Genomic DNA, 16,030 nt, shown 5'->3' with positions numbered 1-16,030 from the left:
TGATGTAGACCGAGACGTTGGCCTGTTTTTAACTTGATGTGTGTGTGTAATATTTGCCTGTTCACAATGTAAACTCAAGCTTTGAAAGAGAAACTTTTCTGTAAGCTACTAGAACTTTTATCAGAAAACAGTAATATCACAATAATAGGTATCTGCACTGATACAGTCCAAGCTTAACCTGTGCTTGTAACTCTTAGCAGCCAATCAAATATTTGTGTATCATTAACTGCACCAGTAACTAGTATGTGTATAAATAACAACTACAGAACATGCGCGCGCGCGCACGCACGCACGCACGCACGCACACACACACTAAGGCCCTGTGTTTTTCTGAAGCTGGATTCTTTGTATTTTCTGTGTATATAAGAAATTATTGTTGTGCGATTATCATATTGCTGGCTGCAGTGCCATCTTGTGATAATATATTCTAACAGAAAAAGCTTTTATTTAAGCTAACATTTTACAAAAATATTTAACATAAAATATTTATATGCTATGTAAATATTTTGTATTAATGTATGTATCACAAACATATTTCCAGAAAAAAGTTGATATTATTAACTTGGAAATGTCCAAGCTGATTGTATAGAATATCTTCTTGTTAAGCATGAGATGAAATGAATAGAACGTTTTAAAGAACATACCTTTTACATACTTTTTACTCTTATTTTATATCATTAGATCGTATTTAATGTTTCTAAACAGAGCAAATAAAATATTAATGAGAAGGTAGTTTACCAGATTACGTGTGCAAATATAAACACCCTGCAGAATACAGTTTCAGATACTCACATCAGAAATTCAACCTTTTTTCACATCTATCATAACATTGTCTTTGTCTGCTATTTATCATTTATAATGTTGCAAGGCAAGTATTTGCCTGAAGCTTTGGCCTAAGTAATACCTCATGTTCCTCTATGAGGGGGCTGTCATATTCATTAGCATTAGGAGCTCTAACTGACAAGTTGAGAAGGGACAACCAGGTTGGCAAAAAAGTCAGGTTTAGGAACATCAAGTAACATTTTCTTACAAAAGCAGAACTATCAGTGAAAACATGACCTGTAGGTAACTTCTATATTAATATTTTGAAGTGTAGTTTTATAGTGTCAGTATTATTTTAACATAAACATGTCACTATGTTAAAAAATTTGTTTTGTATGCGCTTCCGTTTACAAATAAAATACACCAACTTTTGCGTCCCCCAAATGTCTCAAAAGTCCCTGTATTATACAGAGATGCGGAGCCAGAAGGATCTGTCTGAATATTATGTTCACAATCCCTGCAGCCAGCGATCGTTTCTTATCTTACACAAGAGAAAAAAGCACACCAATGTGGAATATCGTAAAAGCCGGTATCAGGGCCCTGCTTAGTTAGTACTTACAGGATTTCCCGGACACGGCTGCAAGTTAGTGTAGACCGCAGTGTGGTATAGCTGAACCCTTTCCTTACACACGGTGTTACTGCTCTTCTTACGATTTCGCATATGTTGTGCTTGCTCTCCTTGCGATCCTGCTCCCGGACACATCAGTTGCCTCGTGTCCCACAGTCTCGGCGTCTTCTCATTTACTTCCTAGTTCAACCGCGGTCAGATCCTCTCGGCTTCAGTCAGCGGATAAAAGATACTTCGTACTTTTGCATCAAAAAACGTCTGTATTTACTTGAAAACTGTTCTCAGCCCTCCCCCTTTGCAACTTCCTGTCTCAGACTCTTCACGACTTACTTAGTTGTGACTAAAATCATCAACTTCCTACTATATTGCTTTCTTCAGAAATGCTCATCACAAATGTTTTCCAGTTCTCCCTTGTCAACGTGTAGTCTCCAATTTAATTTTAATTTGCAACCCCACCTGTTTTAGTAGTTGATCAGCAAGAATTTGAGGAACAAAATATTAACTTGAAATTATATAGAAAATCCATGTAATACCTAACATTATGATGTTCATGATCTTTCTGTAGTTTGGTTTGCCACAGTAGACCTTTGTCTACTAAAAAGATATTTAAAACCCCACTAGAATCTTACTTCGCAAGGAAGTGCAGGCCTTGGCATCCTGTTAAGCGCATGCACCCGAAACCGCCGTCTGCGCACCACAAGCATCATGACGTGCATGCCACGACGGATGCACGCACAAACGGACGGCTCCGACGTGCCCTTGAAGTGGTCTACCTCGGCCACCAGGTTTTAGCGCCTTACACTTATATTACAGGCCAACCTAATTTTCTGCTTGATAATTTGCAACAACCCCTAAGCTAAGCTTCTCAACAGCTGCTCGCAGCCCACTGAGCATGTAAGTGTCGTAGACACTTTTCCAAGATGGTGACCCCCTGTGACAAGTCCTAGATCATTGCTGCTATTAAGAAGCTGAAAGTTTAGGCTGGTTCAGTATATAAAACATGGCATTTTTTGGCCCTATTAATTTTTAGGGTTTAGTTCTCCTTTAAGAGGGGTTCCCAAACTTTTTCATATGACTGTATAGTTTTATTATTATAGACAAAAAAAATATTTTGTAAAATTGTGAATTATTTGATTAAAATGGAGACTAGTCTATAGTAGATGGACTTACCATTATTAGGAACTTTAGATAACAGGTATCTGGATAACAGATACAATACCTGTAATAATTACAGAATGCAACAGAAAACGTGTTTTAGATGGATACTGTTTTTTGTAGCAAGCCAAATTACCAACACATGGGCAAAGGTTATCATTAGCAATAGGAGAATTGAAGTACTGAATAAAGGCTATAGGATGTTAGCACACAAAGGAATAGAGACAGTAGATAGAAATGTTACATCTAACATATCAGTCCAAGTTTGATGCATTGAGGGAGGCTGGATTGAGAACAATAGGCAAAAATAAAAATAGTGTTTGAGACATTTGCTGAGAGATCTTTAGAGGCTAAGTGGGAAATTCTTTTAGAAACAGATTTCAAAAGTCAACACATACAATGGGAATATGTGCCATAGAAGTTTTTAAAGGCTTTTAATGCTTCAGAAGACCAGGTATCATGTTTTTCTCCTTTACAAATAAAGACCACGGCTGGAGAACCACATCCTGCTTTTTTTGTGAAAACGCCAGGTCCAGCAGGAGAGGAGGAGGACAAAATAAACCTTATTTGTGTATTGTCCTAAATGTACTTCTTCATAGCCTAAGTCTGAGAATGAAAGAGAGGGAAATATTATATGGGGCATTCATAGGGGAGATGTGGTGGAAGAGTCAGAGTAGATTTTTTAAAGATCAGCACTGGTAAAATATTTATGGGCAACCAGCCAAAATGGGGATTGTAATGTTGTGGAGGCCACCAGTGGAGTTCTATGATCTTCCATTCAACCTTCAGCCTCATGATTTTAAATGGTCCTGGAAATCCTCTGTGACTTATAATATTCTTATACTCTACAATAAGGTGTAGTGTTTTATAAAGTACAGCACTCTGTATGTCTTTTCAACAAAACCAAAGTGTGTTTATTGGGTCAAAAACCCAATGATTCTGTCACTAACTAAAATGTTTTGGTTTGTTTCCTTGAGAAAGGTCACAGTCACTGACTGACTGACAGGTTTTTGAACCAATAAGCACACTTTGGTTTTGCTCAATAGACCTGCAAAGTGCTGTACTTTGTAAAATAACTAAATATGCATTAGTGCCACCCAGGCATTTGATTTATTTTTGAGGGTGCGCTTAAACCTGTTTCCTGTCACTTGTGCTATAGAAGCTGTCAATCTTAACATAGTTGCTCTTAGGACCTCTTTTGAGCTTGATAAATCTTCTTTGATTCTTCTGTAGATCTGCTTTTATAGCATTCTGGCTTGCTCACTTTCTCCAGTCCATCTGTTTTTAGAGCACATTTAAAATAAAACATCTGTGATTTATTTGACTTTGCATACATTAGACAGTACTTGCTGATAGTACAATGTGTTTCAAAATTTTCCTTTCACAAACTTTTCCCAAGCTTGTATTGTTGGTTTAGTATGTATGAAAAGGATACAATAAGGAAAAGGTGTTCTGATTTTGTTCAATACTTTATTAGGAAATTATCAGCAAATTACACTTGATGTGGCATTTTTTAAATGAGCAAGTGACAATTTTTTGCTTTAAAGAGGCCTGTCCTCTCATTCTTCTACTTTTGCAATGTTTTTAAAACAGTGTTTTTGCACAAATGTTGGGGGATTTGGTCTGAAAAAATGTTAACAATTTTGAACATCTGGTTCTTTGTGTGTGACGGATGCCTGGACCTACTCACCTCATAGATTTTGTTTAAATGGGAAATTTTACTTTGAATTTAGTTGTCAGTATCCAAAAACAATGTTTTTTAGGAGAACCCCACAGGTTGCAAAAATGTAAATGAGTGCTAGGAAAATTCCCAGTGACAAGATGTGCTCTAATTACCAATCCTCGAAAAATCCATCCTAGTCCAGCACCTGAAAAGCAAAAATATTTTATGTATATTTTTAGTTAGTGATTAAATGAATGAAAGCCTTATGCTTTTCCAGCAACTTTACAGAAGAGTCATTCACAGGCCATTATTAACATAAAAATCATTAAATATGCATCACACAATGTAAGTATACTATATACCACTATAAATCCACTACAGATCAATTATTTCATTCCTTTCTGCAATGCAAGAAATCTAGTTTCTTCAAATTCTGTTGTATTTTAAAATGCCTATTTCCCATTGTTTCATAACTAGATTTTGAACATCTGTTTTTGTGTTTTGCAGAAAAACTCACCTTTATGAGCAGAATTGTACTATTTTTTGTTTTATTAAATTCATTAGCGCTGTAGTTAATTTTGCTGACATTTCAAAGAATATTTCCATAATGTTTTCCATTTTATTTTAAATAATACACCAAGGGGCCTATTTTTCATGCTTTGTATAAAAACAGCAACCAAATACACAATACATGAACAGGCATTGCAGTGTAAAAAATGTCTGTCTATGCATTTTCATTGATACGGTACCTCTGTTTAAAAATCTGGTGTCAAAGTATACAGGCCTTTAAAAATGCCGTGGGAAAATTTAGCATGCATGCAACACAATTTTTTATGCATTTTTCCCATTGACATTAATGGATTACATGAAGTCTGAAGTGGTGTAAAATAACAGTGTCAGATGTGTCATTCAGGCTGCGTAAAATAAAACACCCACCTTGGAACCTAAATCCTAGAGAATGGGATAGCAATCTGATATTAGGACTGCAAGGCAGGAGATGATAAAGGGATACCAAAAGGCCAACACCAAGTTAAATTTCAAATTATTTGGTTCTTGCACGCCACAGAAAGGGGATGGAGGTGTCTAGGGAATCTGCAATGACTCCACAAAATTACGCAAACCTTGTACAAATCATTTTGATTCTGAATGTATAATTCTTTTCAATTTAAGCTATTTTTTTTTTTTTTTTTTTTAAAATAAGTTTTTATTAAGTTTTCATAACAAATAAAATAAAATACAAAATCAACAAATAAAGGAATTTGGAAAGTCTGACAAAAAGGACTTGATATACAGTATCGGTATAGTTAAAATACACCACAACAATAGAGAACATCTCGGCATCATTTATGTCAATCATCAGATCATAGTCTATATATTCCTGTTTCCATATATCAGATTAATGGTTAACATTAATAGCATCTTGAACTCAGCCTTTGATTTATGTGATGACTCCTGGGGGGTGAGAGGGGACCCATGTCTGAACCTTGCTGTAAATTGTGAATGTATTGTTCTGTTTCTTGAACCATAGTATTATTTAGTAGTAATTCCGTATCGTACCACGTGGTGTGCCGAAATACATAAATTGTGAGGTGTCTGATATGTGATGGAAGTGAGCTAATGTAGCACATCCATGTTGAAAAGAATTTTTCGGTAGATTTTTCCATATTTGTAGTAGAATCTAACCAATCCATATGGAAAATAAAGTGCAATTTTTGTTTGATCAGAGAAAATGGAGGCGGAGCTACAGCTAGCCAGTGGTGTAGGATGGATTTTTTTGTTGCTGCCATTAATCGTTCCGCTAAGTGTTTCTCAGAGCGGGTAAGTTTTAGTTGTGGGGGAGGTATGCCAAAAATTGCCCAGATTAGTGTAAATGTATCGGTTCGTTGTGTTAGGGATTTCCAATATTCTTGAACTTCACCCCATAAATGTTGAATCTGTGGGCATAGCCAAAGACAGTGTACGAGGTCCGCTCTAACCTGGTGGGCATCTCAAACAATTATCCGAATTTAAAATACCCATACGGTGTCTTCTGAGTGGGGTGAGATAAGAATTATGGAGTATCTGTAAGGACATTTCCTGGTATTTGCTAGCGGAAATAGTTTTCATCGCTTTGGTGTGATGTTGAAGAATTTGAGCAGCATCCACCTGTGGAACTGCAGCAGTCCAAGTAGCTAAAAGGGAATCTGTCTGTTCCGTTGATAATGTAGTTCTAATTATCCGATATATTTGTGATATGGTTTTGTCTGTATTATATCTAGGCCATAGAGTGTTAAATAAGCTGTTTTTATCCTGTGGTGAAAGAAGTCTTAGTACTTTAGTTGTGTAATGAATAATTTGGTTTAGCAACATATGGTCGTTCGCCAAAAACGGGAATTTTTGAATCAATTTTTCTTTTGGTAGTACAGTGTAGGTAGCACTGATAATGTCTTTCACTATTTTTAGATTTTGATTGTGCCAATCTGTCAAAGTTCTATTATTGTTCCCCATGGGGAAGTTTGGATTGTTGGACCAGGATAGATAGATGGAACTACTGGGCGTTAGTTTAAACCTGCGTCTCACTGAGTACCATGTTTTATAAGTGTCTATAAATAGAGGATGTTCGTACATGTCTCGGGGAATATCCCTTTGTGAAGCATGGAGAAGGTAGTTCAAAGACATACCTCCTGTCAACAATTGATCAAGTTCCAATGAGGTGTATATATTTCTACCGTATATCCAGTCCCCTGCAAACCGAAGTAAAGATGCCTCATTATATTCCCTGATGTTCGAATTTAAGCTATTTTAGCAAAGTGCGGTATTACTTTGATGAATAAATTAGCTAGAGGTGAAAATATAATTGTATGACATTTTCTCAGAATGAATTGTTGGTTTATTTCCTGTCTTCAAAGAATCATCTCAACATAATTCTCTTACACAAGTATTTAGATTTTTGCTACTTTAGACAAAAATATGGAGTTATAAATGTTTAGCCCTAAACTTGGTGGATGTGATTGAAATGGCAGTTTAGCAACATCTGGTGGTGCACATATAAATATTTCAGTAAGAGCAAACATTATGGATATTTTGTTGATATAAGCATTAAGCCACTACAAGTATCAGACATCTTGTATATTTGTTCAGCAATCTATTGCTATGTTTAAATACAAGTAGAATAGTGACTAGCTGACAGTTTTGGCAGGTTTTGTGTGCAGCTGTTTGTCTCGCATTTGTTTTTATCATTATAAAGTGTCTGGACCTCTTGAAAGTAATTTTCTTTAGCTTTTGGAATGTGAATAATCCATGAGAGTGTACATATTCACTTCCTTTTCCGAAATATGCCTTTGGAGTTGCTGGTTTTTTTGGGGTCTTTTCTTTTTTTTCCAGTCAAGTAATGTATGCAACAGAATTGCTCTCTATGAAACTATTATGAATTTCTTGGAGACAGTTCTATATGCAATGTTCTCTCTAAGCTGTGAGCATACAGATTTTGGTTCCAGCACACAAAATAAATTGTAGGGCACACAAAATTTTGGGTAGGAACACATATTTTTTGACCTGTACACACAAGTAAGGGGAAGTGTAAATCAGATATAGTAAAATGGAGCTGAACAGAAGACAAAGACAAACTACACATGCCATGATGTATCCCTGTATTAGCTAACATAATTATGAAACCTGCAGTGGTATTTTAGAATCTATATTTTTATTGACAGCGGTGCACGGTGCAAAGTGCAGAAAACATGGTGTTTTGAGCCTAGTTTTGCTCTTTGCACCCAGCGCTAGGGCCTGTTATCCAGAATGCTCGGGACCTGGACTTTTCCGGTTAACCAATCTAGTACCTAGAATTCCTGTGCCTTTATATTTTAAATATGTTTCTCATTTTCTTACATAAATTATTAGCTATTACCTTCATTTAAAATGCATGAATAGCGGGTAACAGATGAATGTATATTTGCCACCCTTAAAATCTCCTCTAATCTATTTAAATTTCCATTATATTCTTAAAGTTACTCTCCCTGTTTTTTTTTCATAAGGGGATTGAGTAACACTACAGTATATTAGGTGGTCTGTAGATGATATGAAAGATTGACAGCCCAAGAATGTATAAGCTAAGCTGAAACTACACAGAGCTAGTAATGTGTTCATAAGCAAGAGGGCAAATTTCACAAAATCTCCATATTTTCATTTTCCACAGTTAAATAATAATGAATGGAAATAAATTTAAGATTCAAAAATTTATTTAAAAATGTTAATGCAGATTACCTAAAATAGTTTCATCCATCAGAGTTGAGGGCTAACAGAGTCATTGCCCACATAGAAGTGCCTACACAGAATGCAGGCACTTGCATTCAGCTGAATTTGAATCCTGCTGAAAAATGCTGAATACTGAACCTAATCCTGGATTTGGTGCATCCCTAGTTGTATTTTGCAGCTGTGTTTAATTAGTTATGTAAAAACAAGGGTTTCAGAACCTTTTAGGTCCAAGTCCCTATTATTTAATGTTGATACTCATTACTTGATAACTAGCAAATTCTCTTATAACACCAACCTTTGATGGATGTCTGGAAGCATGTTAATGAATACAATTGTATTATTGCTATAGTTGTTCACCACTAGATGTCTCTGGTATTCTTTATAACCAAAATTATTTTATACATTTTTTTTTTGTTTTAAAGAGTTGTTTTAGTAAGTTACCTATTGGTGCATGGGATATTTTAAGAGAACTAAAAGCCATCAGAAACCATGTGTCTTTCTTTAGCTACCTTTCATGCTTCTCTTCTGCGCTATTAGTTTACTGTCCAACCTATGACCCTACCATTCCCAGGATCTACTTAAAAATGTGGGAGTTATTCACTATCAACAAGAAAATCTCAAGTTTGAAATCACTTCCATGGAAATACATAGCAAGATCTGGTTATTTGATTGCTGCTTTCATATTTGATAACTAATAGTGTATAAATGCATTACAAAGGTTTGCATTTGGATTTTGTATAAATTGTATATTGTATCAATACAAAACAAGACTACACCTTGCTTTATTTAATGTCCAATTTGGCTTCAAGGAGATTCTAAGAGAGCAAATATGAATTCTTCCCGAATCTATCCCTAACTAGCCTTTAGACAGGCCCCTAAACTATGGCTCAGGGCTCCTCTAGCAGCAAGCTTTCTGATCTCTGAATTCCCTTTTAAAAAATTATTCATGCTACAGGAATCAGACCACCAAATTTATTTAAGCTCATTTACAAACTGTGCAGTTACCCATGGCAACCAATTAAATGTTTGCTTTACTTACTTTTTTTTTATTTATTTGATGCTGACTGAACAAAGCTGGTTGCCATGGGTTAATGCTCAGGTGCAGATTTACCCAACAGTAATACATGAGGCTGAGTTTATTATTTTAGAGAACTAACTAATTTAAAGTACTCTGATAAAACCAGGACACTCATGTACTGTATGCCTGGGAATTTTAGTTAAGTGCTTCAATTCATAAATGTTTTAGTAGCCATGTTGACTTGTTCTGAAGAGTTCTTTAATTTTTTCTGAAGTTTTTGATTTCGGCATTGCAAAAGCCAGGTACTTTCTACTCTGCCAACCAGGCTAGGTAAGAAAATCATTTGGGAAAGAATTTGATAAGGTGGTTTGATAGGCAGTGACAGATCCCATATAGCTTTGGGGCCCACTGTGATCAAGGGCCCATCTAGCTTATTTTGTTCAATTATTATTCCTATTTTAGTTTAATATTTTTTATTTGCACTGCTGGTTTAGTCAGGTAGGCAGGCAAGGAGCATGTAGATCCAGTGGTGTCACTTGCGCACACAAAACCTGTAGCGATCATGCATCCAGACCCAGCAGTAGCCTCAAAGGGAGGCCTGTGTGAATGTAGCCTAGGGGCCCGACATGTCATTAATCCACCATTGTTGGTAAGGGTGGAGTTTTTAGAGCAGAGGTAACTGCTTTCTATTAGGGGGTGGAGAAATACCTTGGTGGGGCAAATAGAATACTATCAATAATATAAAATACTCAGAACAATTTAATTTCCCAGAATGACATTCTTTAACCTAGATACTGCTTGTTTTATTCCTAGTGTAGGGGACTGGTAAATTAGTCTCCCAGTGTTATTGAGCAGGCAGTCCCCTAGTGTTATAGATGCGTAACTGGATCCTAAAATACAGTTAGGAGGGGGGACCTGTTCCTATTCCTGCTTAAAGCTATGCCCCTTGGTGTTCACAATAGTGACCAGTAGATGGCACTGTGCTAAAGTATAAAGTCCTTGGCAGCCATGCGCTCGGGGTCCATCTTGTGCTGGTTCTGGCCTGAGCAGCCAGGGAGAGCTCAAACCTAGTCAAGTCAGGTCTAGTAAGGATAGGCTACTCACCTTAAGAGGTCACTCTAGGCGTGACAGACAGGCTATTTAGCTGAGCAGCTTGAGGCTCCTCTGAGGATTGTGAGAGGGATTATGATCCTGGGTACTAATTGCCCAGAAGTATGGACTAAGTGTACAGACCGAGGGAGGTGAGTTTCCCCTCAGGTTCCTCTTAGGGAAAAGGCTGAAAACTGGGTGTACCCCGAGTGGCTGTTGTGTACATTGTCCCCATCCCTGTGAGGGACAGCTACTGAACAAAAGGTGCTGTGAGTATATGCCTATCCACTGTTGATATATTATCCTGCTTGTTCTGTATGCACACTCTATTGAGGATTGTTATATCACCCTTCATCAAGTTACAGTTATACTACACCCTGCCTCCACACCGTTTGTGAGGGCTTACTCCCTAAGATTTAAGGTCTCATCAGGAGTACAGCATTGGGAATGGAGCTCATAGCTAGAGAACGGTGCACTCAATTTACTCTAGCACTACACAAGTGATAAACAAGCAAAGGAACATTGTTTTGAATCTAGCCCTCATACATTGTTTTACAATATATTATCCTTTTGATTTAATTTCAAGAAGAAATATATATATATATATATATATATATATACACTTTAATAAAGCAAACAGTGTTTGAGATTATAAACATATAGACTTTAATATAGAAAATAAATGTTTAGTACACAGTGTTATTTGAGACAACTGAGAAAAGTAAGTGCAGATCAAAAGATCTGAGGATTTATCACGGAAACAAAGAATTGTGTTGTTGCTTCAGTAATGTTAGATGGCTAGGGTCTACTGATGCGGTGTGTGATGTGAATCATTCACAGTACATAAAGACGAGTCAAGTCAGCTTAAGATGGTTCCATTTAAAGTGAACTATGAAGAAAGTCAACATAAAAAGGCTGTCAAAAAAATGTATAAAAGAAGCATCAATCAGCGTAGACTGAATAATGAAAACTCAGGTGTTAAGGGCCTTTATTGTTTTATATTTCTTTTCTTTTTTAAGTGCTTCAGGTATGGATATTTAATTATAATTGTTCAGGTTATAACAGGCTTTTAAACCTGCCAGCTGTTCTGAAATGAGCTAGTCTTTATAAAATTCATAATTCAAAATCATCTAATTAATTAAGAATTCTACAACTTCAGTAGATAACTTGCTTGAGTTCAACGCTACAATTCCCAAATGGTTGCTGTTTTATTGGCCACCACTTTAATCACCTGACTGTAGCTGGAAAGGGTGGGAGCTACAAAATGGAACTGCCACTGCTTCTGTATAAACTATAGCAAAAAAGGAAAAATTGGGCTCACCACTAAATCTTAAGCCATAGCAGGGGGGGGGGGGAAGGATGGTGCGTGTGTACAATGAGGCTGTCCCACAGAATTCATCCAGACAAAGACTTTGTTGACAACTTTGATGTAGTTGGTCATATTGAATGTATTGCAATATATGGGCAAACAATGCCTGCAAGGCATTTTTTTAGTAGCTTAATGCACAAAATGCTTCAGTGTCCTTAATATATTGAAAATGGGTTGAATGCTGAGAATTTTTGTATTTGTCTGTAGCATTCAGGGTGTTTTTGCTGTAAATAAAAATGTCCCATTATTATGGTTATGTAGACTGAGGTGCTCAGCCAACTCATATTTCTAATATGGTAAACCGTGTAAAAAGCCTTAAATTGTCTCGTCAATAAAGTTTAAGCCATAAGACTATGATTAAGCACCCATTTATATATAGATGTACAAATGATTATTAGCAAATAGCTCCCATAGTCAGAAGGTGCACTCAGAATTTAGAATTGCTCACCTGTGCTTGTAAAAATATATATATATATGTTTTTATTTCCCTGTCAATTCATCTTAAGGGAGTAATATAGCAAAATTCTATAATAGTAAGCACCAAGAGAGAAATAGTAAATGTAGATCTCATAAGCTTTAGTTTAACTTCAAGCACTGAACAGAGGACCCACCTGATATTTACAGTATGCTATTTTATAGTGCTTGAGGTTGTAAAGTAAGACATCTGTTCATAGCAACAGAATGGACTGTTTTATACCTAAATTATTTAATATAAGAGGTTAGTTGTTTAAAATCTGCCATATGTAAAAAGTGCTATAATTGCATTTTTGAGCAAGTGTTTCATATGACCTTGCTAAACCTATTCTTTACAATGTATAAAAAACAGGTGCATGTACCTCTGTAACCTTTCTTACATCCGTTACTCATTGGTTCCCTTTCTGATTTTCAGCAAACTAATGCTCACCATAGTGTTTCTGATTTGCAACTGCCTCAGTAAAACAAGATTAAGATATCTTCATAATATCTGTGAAGTGAAAAGACAATTGTAGCATATAAAAATATCCAAACTATTGAGTTCAGATCAATTTTATAACTGTTACCTGGAAAGGTAATTTTAAGGTGCAATCAGGATATATTATAAACATTTTACATTTCTTACTAACCACAGGTTACCATAGGTAACTTAAGATTCTAATTATCTACCCACCCTAAGTATATTATACACATATAAACATAGCAAAAGATAATTAGAATAAGTGCCAACGCCCTGGCAAAAAGCACCTGATAGATGTATTTCGCCATAGCTCTGAAACTGCACTTTTGTGTGCGTTAGCTTTGTAAATGTTGCTAAGGGGCAGATTTATTACAGGCATGTCATGTAAAAATGGCATAAATTATTTATTTGCTTTTTATTTGAGCAACGTCCACTGCAACTTCCACAAATTAAAAAAATTAAAGGAAAAAAAGTCAGTCTATAAGATTAACTTTCTCTTGCCGATCTTCAAGATCAGCGACTATGCAATAGAGAAAAAACCAAAACCAAAAATAGTGCAGTATGTTTAGATATTGTGACAGCACCCAGTGTTAAGGTTCACTTTCTGAGGTGTACTTCCCCTTTAAAACTTCCACTCTCAATGGTGACATGCACAATTGATTCATTCACAACTAAACTGTTACTAATTATTGATTACATAAAACTCAATAAAGCTTTAAAATAAATATAAAGTGACTATTGTACAATTATTCTCTTTCCCCTTTATTAGGTTCTCTTTATTTAGTTTATTAAATTTTTCTTGTGATTTTTGGATTAGCTCTTTGTTGCAACCCCTTTGTTTGGATTTATTTGTGATCCAGTTGTTTGTCTAGTTCTATTGGGTCAGAGCAATTTTTCTTTAATCTACAAAACTGACCATATGGAATGTTTTATATTCATACTGGGTTATATTTACTGGTGCTAAGTACATAGTTACATACATCCACTATTTTAAAATAAGTCTTACATTTCAGCTGTTCATTAATATACATTTCCAAATCTAAGTTGATACATTGTATGTAAATGTAAATTATAGTTTTGAATTGTTATTATTAAAATTATTTACAAAAATCCTGGAGGCTTGACTCACTTCCTTGCCATAAATAAATACAATATAATCTATGAAGAGTTTACATATGATGAGAATTGCTCCCAGCATTGGAATAATGTTCTTTTACTCCCAGTGCCCCATAAATAGGTTTCGCATAGCTGGGCGTGAATCTCGTTCCCATGGCGGTACCCCACAGTTGCAAATAATAATTATCACCAAACCAAAAATAATTGTGATTTAATATATAGGAGATTGCATTTATTATAAATTATTTTTGTTTGTTTGGTAAAGTGTCGTCCTGTTGCAAATAGTGGTATACTGCTTTTATACCTAATTCATGTGTATTGATGTATATATCACTTTTACATCTAGGGGGTTATTTATCAAGGTCCAAATTTATCTCAGTATTTCTAATATCCAACTCTGGGCAACTCAGAATTCCCGAATTATTTATGAAGAAAAATGCTCGAAAAAATAGGGTTGGGCAAAACTTGGGAGCTTTCCCCCGAAAACTCCAAATTGTTCGGAGTTTTGCTCAAAAATCATGATTTTTTTCAGAGTTTTCTGAGTTTTTTTTGCGCAGAAACCCCAAAATCATTGGATACTGGTACAGACATCACTGCAAACACTGGGACCTTCCCCATTGACTTATGCCGGGTTTCGGATTCTGAGTTTTCAGAATTTAATAAATCTTGAAAAATTCGTAGTAGTTTTTTTTTTGCTCCGAAAAACTTATTCGAGGTTCAGATATTTGGAGCTTGATAAATAACCCCCTTAATGTGCATAGATAGGTTTCTTGGTTAGTCTTATATTTTGCAGAAATTGAATGGTATGGGTAGAATCCCTTAAATAGGTGGGTAGTTGTGTTACAAATCTCTGTAATATTTTATCAAATACTCGGATAAATTACATGAAATTGCTTTGATCCCTGATATTATTGGTCTCCCAGGTGTATTATTTATATCTTTTATGGATTTTAGGCATTATCATTATCATTATTATGGCATGGCCCTCCACCCAGGGACCACTCCAGTCAAGGTGTTTGGACATTTTATAATTATTATAAGATGAAGCATTTAGAATTAACTGTAATGATTTAAAATAATTATATCTATATAATACACAAAAGCCATGAATATCTTGTAAATTATATAGTGGATAATGCACCCCCTACTGTAATTTATGAAGATATTAAAACTCACATAGGAGTTATGTGACCATATAAAAGCACAAGGCCGCAGGCCTCGTAACTCTGAGGTGACTTCCAAGGTGACTTCCAATATCTTTATAACTTTCGGTAGGGAGTGCATTATTCATTATAATCTACAGTGTTTCTATGTGCAGCGTTTCAAGGAGTTCTCTGCCTCTGCTCTATATACAGTAGTCTACCCAATGCCACACTTTGTTCCCTTTGTGGGTTTTCATTTTATTATTGTGTCTCCCTATAGCCCCTCTGAGGTATTTTTGCGTGTTTCTTCTCCTTTGATGTAAGTTTCTGACCATGCCATGTCGCACTCATATTGCTGTAGGTTAAAAGGGTTTTTCAGCTTTAAATTAACTGTTAATATGATGTAGAGAGTGATATTCTGAGAAAATTTGGAATTGGTTTTCATTTTTTATTATTTGTGATTGTTGTTATTTAGCTTTTTATTCAGCAGCTCATTAGTGTGCAGTTTTAGCAATCTGGCTGCTAGGGTGCAAATTACCCTAGCAACCATGCATTAATTTGAATAAGAGCCTGGAATATGAATAGGAGAGGCCTGAATACAAAGGTGAGTAATAAGTAGCTATAACAATAAATCTATAGCTTAACAGAGAATTTGTTTTCTAGATGGGGTCAGTGACCCCCCATTTGAAAGCTGGAAAGAGTCAGAGGAAACAGGCAAATAATTTAAAAACTATAAAGAATAAAAAATGAAGACCAATTAAAAACTTGCTTAGAATTAGTAATTCTATAAAATACTGAAAGTTAATTTTAAGGTGAACCACCCCTTTAATAAGTAACAGAAGGGGAAAGGCATGATGGGTCGAAGATGCAGGGTGGAGGCCAACAGCAGCGATGAACTGAGAGTGGGAGGGTGAGAGGGAG

Source organism: Xenopus laevis, chromosome 6S, assembly GCF_017654675.1.
Source record: "Xenopus laevis strain J_2021 chromosome 6S, Xenopus_laevis_v10.1, whole genome shotgun sequence".
NCBI lineage: Eukaryota > Metazoa > Chordata > Amphibia > Anura > Pipidae > Xenopus > Xenopus laevis.
This window is presented reverse-complemented; position numbering follows the sequence as displayed.